Source organism: Mastomys coucha, unplaced genomic scaffold (genome assembly GCF_008632895.1).
Source record: "Mastomys coucha isolate ucsf_1 unplaced genomic scaffold, UCSF_Mcou_1 pScaffold22, whole genome shotgun sequence".
NCBI classification, from domain to species: Eukaryota; Metazoa; Chordata; class Mammalia; order Rodentia; family Muridae; genus Mastomys; species Mastomys coucha.
This window is the reverse complement of record NW_022196905.1, coordinates 166,964,352-166,970,757: the sequence shown is the minus strand read 5'-3', so window position 1 is coordinate 166,970,757 and position 6,406 is coordinate 166,964,352. Positions and strand designations below refer to the sequence as shown.

At 52.5% G+C, this 6,406-nt stretch overlaps 1 protein-coding gene across 12 annotated transcripts in view; it reads right to left on the bottom strand.

The window, feature by feature from the left end:
* Nucleotides 1–5,707, bottom strand: part of Fgfr1 (fibroblast growth factor receptor 1) — a 58,042-nt gene extending 52,335 nt beyond the window's left edge. For 4 of the 12 annotated variants that reach the window (XM_031339357.1, XM_031339356.1, XM_031339362.1 and 1 more), the window contains exon 1: nucleotides 5,039–5,707. The gene's annotated coding sequence lies outside the window, so the exon portion shown is untranslated. The remainder of the gene's footprint in view (nucleotides 1–5,038) is intronic. The other 8 variants (XM_031339355.1, XM_031339358.1, XM_031339363.1 and 5 more) reach the window with 4 other exon arrangements.
* Nucleotides 5,708–6,406: the final 699 nt, after the last annotated feature.

The window sequence follows — 6,406 nt, the reverse complement described above, 5'->3', positions numbered from 1 at the left end:
GCCACAGCCAATTCCCCATGCTAACTTCCCACGATACCAACAGAGTAATGTTCTAAACATATTGAGGTCCCAGATTTGAGGACTATGGTATAGAAGTATGCCTCCCTTTAGACAAAAATAAGACATACTAAACAACAGAGGGAACTTCCCCTCACAGAGCTTTAATAAACATTTTTAAACACTAGGGGTAGTTTTGCTCACAAAATGACCATCTTTTAGGTGTAGTGAGTTCAGTTCTGAGTTTGGTGGCATAAGTTCACACTCACATGTGGACACATACATATACATATAGATAAAAATAAAATAAAAAGAAATGCAATGCTTTTGTGTTTTATGAAGAAGTCCGGTTTATTACAAATATTTTAAGCATGAGGATTAGAAGAAGGAAATAGGCTTTCAGAAAGAAAGACACACCCAAGATTACTAAAAGTGAGTGGCCTAGCTTATTTTGCATCTCTGTTACAAAGTATCCACATTGAAAAAAAAAAGTATCCAAATGATTGGCAACAGGGCTTGGAGTTTAGCTCCCTAGTAAAACTATTTGGCTAGCAAGTGCAATACACCCTGGGTTCGATCCCCAACACCACTACTGAAATGAAACAAATGTGTGTGTGTGTGTGTGCGCGTGTTTGCATATATGAAAAGTATCTAAATGTCTTTTATATCAAGAACTTAGTAATTGTTGTATGGGGGGCATGGATCATGGCTACTAGCTCACACTCAGGAGGCTGGGGCAGGGGTGCCTGAAGCTGCTGGCCTTGAGGGCTATGAAAGCCAAGACTCAAAAATCAAAACAGGGACCTGAGAGATGGCTCCACAGTTAGGAGCACCTGCTGGGTCTTAGAGAGAACTGGGTCTAGTCCCAGCAACACCAGGTGGCTCCCAACCACTTGTAACTCTGCGTTCAGGGGATCTAACACCCCCTCTTCTAAATGCATCAAGGACCAGAAATGCATGTGGTCCACACACAGCCATGTAGACAAAACACTCATATGCATAAAATATATAAGTCTAAAAAACGAAAGAACAAACAAACCGAACGAGAACACAGCTCGGGGAAACAATGGCTCAGCTGCTGAAGACAGGACAGAGGGGCAGAGTCCGGGGTTACCATAGTCTTGGAATTCCTTACCCAGCTGAATACTATCTAAATTTCCAGGTTTGGGGGCTGGGGGATTGGGGCTTCTTCCTAGAAGGATGGTGGTAAGTTAAGAATTCCTATTTAAGGCCAATGCAAACTTGGGGGTGGGGGGCACTTAGAGGGTGGGGAACAATATCCTACCCCATATGAGGCACTGAATTCCTCTGGAAACACCAGCACCTTTCCTAAAGTCCCACGCCAGGCCTCCCCGGTGTGTTCAGACCCTTTCCAGAGCCCCGGAGAAAAGGAGAATTGCCAGACAAACTTCCCAAGAGGAAGTTAAGTGACAGGAATGTGGCCCTTTTCACGACAAGACATCAGAGTCAATCAGAACTCCTCTTCCTCCTACAGCTCAGGCCCAGACTTTCCAGGGAGGAAACAGGGTCCTGAGGAGTTCCATACCAGCTTCAGCATGCAGGATGACCTGAACTGTGGATCAGGTCCACAGTTCTACCCAGAGGCCTAGAGGTCATCAAATGACAGGTGTCACCAGACTTCCTAGGTCGCTCTTCAACAGCCATGTTGAGCAAAGAGATTACAAAAATTGGAGGCAAGAAAAAGGGCTTTTGGGGCCAGCAAGATAGCTCAGCAGGTAAAGAAGGGGGGGGATTGCAGCTAAGATTTAGATCTCTTAGACCCAACCCACATAGTGGGAGTGAACCAAGTTCTTTTCTTTTTTATTTTATTTTATACTACACATATATGTGTGTGGAATATGTTCATGCCAGTTCAGGTGTCTTCAGAGACAGTACATTTCCTGTGAATTGCCTGGGGTGCATGCTGGGAATTGAACCCAGGTCCTCTGGAAGAGCAGACAGTCCTCTTAACGGCTGGGCCATCTCTACAGCCAGAGGACCACACTTCCTGCAACCTATTCTCTGATCTCCACTGGCGTTGTGGCACTCACATAAATAGATGAGTAAATAAATGTAATTTAATAATAATAAAAAAAATAGATGTGAAATATAAAGGCATTCAGAGACACTAGCTGCTAAACCCCAAGTTCACATGAACAAAGCTTCTAAGAGTCATGCGTGGGGTCAGGATTACAAATAAGCAAAGAGAGGATGGCTAACAGTGAAGTCCAGAGACTGACTGTCTCCAAGGTTGCTGTCTTGCCCACCTCATCTGGAGTCCACTCTGAAGACAGCTAGCTCGGGGCTAGGGACATCAGCTTCGCTGCATTCCAACCCTCTCCAGTGAGGAGACAGTGAGAAGTGCGATGCTCCTCTGTTCCTTCCCTCCCTCTGTTTCACTTGTTAGTCAAAGGATGTTAGTCAAAGGATGCTGACTTCCACCTGACTTAACCTTCCACCCTTGCTTTATGGCCTGAGGCCAAGGAAACAACTCAAGAAGGAAGCAATGGCCACGTTCCTCCAACCTCCCATTGTGAAAATAGCTCTGAAACTTGGATTGGAAATACACATGGCTCTCAATCCACTGCCCCTCACTGAAAAGCTGCCATTCAGCTATGACTAAGAGTAAACGCAACATATTTCAAGTAGCTTGTCACTGAGGAAGTCCGTAACTGTCCCCGGCTGGATCCAAGCCCCAGACAGCAACTCGGGGTCCCCAAACACCCAGCACTCTGGGGTCAGCTGGGTCCCCAGAGTGTGTCCCAACTGGGGAAATATGTAAACAAGCCATTAGGGAGGGAGGCACAGTTGGCACAGTATTAGTTGAGCCTGTTGGCCTTAGGTCACAGAAAGGAAGAGACACCATCCCAGTGTGGGGGTAATTAGCTAGACCGTGGTTTGTCCCAGGGGCCAGCTACTTAGCTTTAAAACAAGCCCCAGAGAGGAGGAAACCCGGAGCCTGGCCAAGTGAGGAAGCCGGCCACTTTCTGCTCAACCATCTCAGGGCAACAGTTTAGATACTATTCCAAAAAAAGCAATGGTCCGGAGGTGCGAAGACCAGAGCACATCTGGGAAGGAAACAGGCACCTTAATTACCATGTCTAGGGAAAGTGCGATTTCATTACAGCCTCCAAAACTACCGCCCTAAGAAGGAAACCAGAGAAGTGTTTTCAATTTAAAAGACTGGAGAGGGTGAGAGACACCGGCTTACTCTACCCACCCAGCCGCTAACTTTGGACCCTTGAGATGCTTTGTTGTCCCCCTCCTCCAAAAGAGTGGACATTCCATCCCTGGCCCTGTAGTCATTGTCTAAACGGCAAAAAACAAACAAACAAACAAAAAACAAAAAACAAAAAACAAAAAACAAACAAACAAACAAAAACCCACTCCATTTTAAGCTTCTGAGGGCTGCAACCCAGGAAATTCACTGAAAACACAGGGTGCCTCTGGCAGCTACGGCACCAGGTGCCGCACCCTGCTCCCCAAATGGAGGACGGAACCCCGCGAGGGACTGGGACGCACTGGGACTCGTGGCGATGGTGTCCACACGAGACAGACGCTCCAACTATAATTAAAGGGAGAGGCGATACGTGGTTCCAGGACACGTCAGGGCCAATTTTGGCCCAGACCCATCGACAAAGGCCACCTCTAGTAAGCAAGCGGCTCCCAAAAGGGTCCGGAGATCCTTAAACACTCCCCCCTCCCCCAACAAGAGAGTGAAGGAATCCAAAATCACTTGGGATCTACAACTTTCTCTTCTCTTCCAATCCCAAAACCTCCTCTCCGCGTCTCCTCAAGAAATTTTAAGGGGTGATGGCAGTGGTGCTAGTCCAGGAATCTCAGTTTTAATTTAGGAGGGGGAGGGGAGGAAGGGCTGTTTAATAATGTGGCTGCGGTGTACCCGCGTAGGGTGAAACGGAACCAGATGCGGCAGCTACATCTGGGAAATGGGGGGTGGGGTAGGGGAGAAAAACGCCGTCGAAATGCTTTGCAAATGAGTTAATAGCTTCTAGGCCCAGAACAGGAGAACTCCCTCCACTCCCAAGGTGTCCAGCTGCCTCACTGGGGGTAAATGTCTACTACAAACCCCATCCATCTATTTTTTAAAAAGTCAGAAAATTCCTCCAAAAATATGAGTACTAGGTTGTCTAACCCCGCCGGAGACACCACAGGGGGAGGCGCAGGAGGCGTGGAGAGGGGGGGGGTCTGGGCCAGAGAAGCAACAAGCGGGCAGAAGAGGGCTCCGCACTGGACAAGCTGTCCTCGTTTCCTCCACTTCCCAGAACAATCCAGACCCCGAGGGCCCCCTCCCCTTCTCCAGACCCCTTCAAGAGTCCTCTAGGTCTAAGACAAAATAGAACATCACCACCACCCCCCCTCCAGTGAGGGGAACTCTTTGCTCGCTCTCTGCTAAAGCCGATTCAGCCATTTGGTGACGACACCTCCTTCAAACCTATTCCAAGACAAGCCAGCCTTCCCCGCCACTTCCTTTCCTCCTCATCCCCCCCCAACCTGGACCCCAGACTTGCCTGGAGGTGGGAAAACACTTGAAAAGATCCCAGATGTGGGGGGTTGAGCCTAAAGTCACCGGCTGAATTAGGGTGAATCCTCAAGAGGACCAAAAAATAGATGATGTGTACACACACACACACACACACACACACACACACACACACACACCCTCCACCTCCCAGCCCACTCCCGCCCTCCTCCCCAGTAGGGAACACACGGCTTCCGCCGCCTTCTCCTGGGCCAGGAGGGTCGGGATCTGGACTCGGAGCGCAGCAGCCGCCTAGCTAGCTCTGGAGCGCGAGTTGGAGGAAAAGTTGGGCAGCGGGCAGCAGCCGCGGGGCCCGCGCGCGGGGAGGGGGCGCGGGCAGCGACACTGGCCGAGGGAGGAGGGACAGGGGCGCCGGGGAGCGAGAGGAGTCGGGGTGGGGGTGGGGGGTCGGAGGAGGGAGGCGCGGGCGGCGACTGGCGAAGCGCGGGGGCCGCTCCGGACGCCCAGCCAGCCGGCTCTGCGGGCGCCGGCGACTCTTACCTCACTTGGCGCAGCGATCCCGCCTCTGGAGAGCTCGCCGTGGCGCGGCGGGTGTCGTGTCTTGCGCTCCGGCCGCTAGTTCCCGGGCTCCGTTCAGATCCTAGTGGGGTCTCGAGACCTCCGCGGCCGTGGCGCGACTCCCGGCTGCACTCGGAGCCCGGCGCCTCCAGCCCGGGCGGGAACAATGGAGCCGAAGCTGGTGCCCCGGAGGCGGGGCGGGGGGGGAGGGCTCGGGTCCGCCGCCCGGGGTCCCCAGATCGTGCGCCCCCCGCTCTCCAGTACGCGGCGGTGGGCGGCGGCGGTGGCGGCGGCGTCTCAGGCTTCTGGCAGCCCGAGTTCCATCACCCCTCCGGGGGCTAGGGCGGGCATTGACTGCAGCGCGGCTGTGGTGCGCCCCTGAGACCTGAGAAAAGTCCTCGGTCTCCGCCGCTTTTCCAGCTGCGGCGCGCGCTCGCGGCCGGGAAAGGCGAGGTCGCCGCAATGCGCTAAGCACGGTCTCCGTCCAGTCGGGACGTTGCGGCCCCGCTTCCCTGCGCAGCCCGGGTCCTCGGCACGCAGCCGCTGCACCGGCGTTCCGGCTCCCGTTCGGCGCCGCCCGCAGCCGAGAGCCCCGCAAAGGTACCCGCAGGAGCGCTCCGAGCGCTGTGCGCCGGCGAGGCGCGAGGGCTCGCTCTCTCACTCCCACCCGCCGCTAGCCCCACCTCCTCCTCCTCCCCCTGCAGTTGCCTGCTGGGCTTTGTAGTTCTCAAGCCGCAGCCCGGGAGAAGCCCGGAGCGAGCACAACTCCTCTACAGTCTGGTCTGACTTGAGTTTCGCCTGGAGGGCGCCCGAATTCCAGGCTGTGGGGTAGATCAGCAATTTGGGGGCAGGAGCAAAGGGTGGGGAGGGGCGGGGGCCTGGCTATAGTTTTGAGGCTGTACTTGGCAACTCTGTCTTTGGTTATCTCTGTGCCTTGGGGTATGATTTTCGTGTTCTAAAATCTCCGTTTTTCCGTCTCTAAAAGGGAAATAATAATACATATAAAGTAGCGGAATAACTAGGACCCTCACATAGTTCACAATAAATTCGAACTGTTTTTATTGGTGGATGGGTCGACTTTCCCCCTCAGTCCCTTGGATCTCAACTTTCCCCGGCCACATAATTTAGGTTTTGTGGTTCACTCTGGAATGGACCCTGCAAATTCTACAGTGCTGTTCGCGGTAGAAATCACCAGCTTTCAGGAAGCAAGCAAGCAAGGAGAGGAGGGTTTTTATTTTGTATTTTTTTCGGGCAGGGGCGTTGCTTGTTTACTTGCTTGCTTGTTTTGTTTTGTTTTGTTTTTTGCCTTAAGAATTAATCAACCCAGAGCCTCCACGTTATACTAATGAA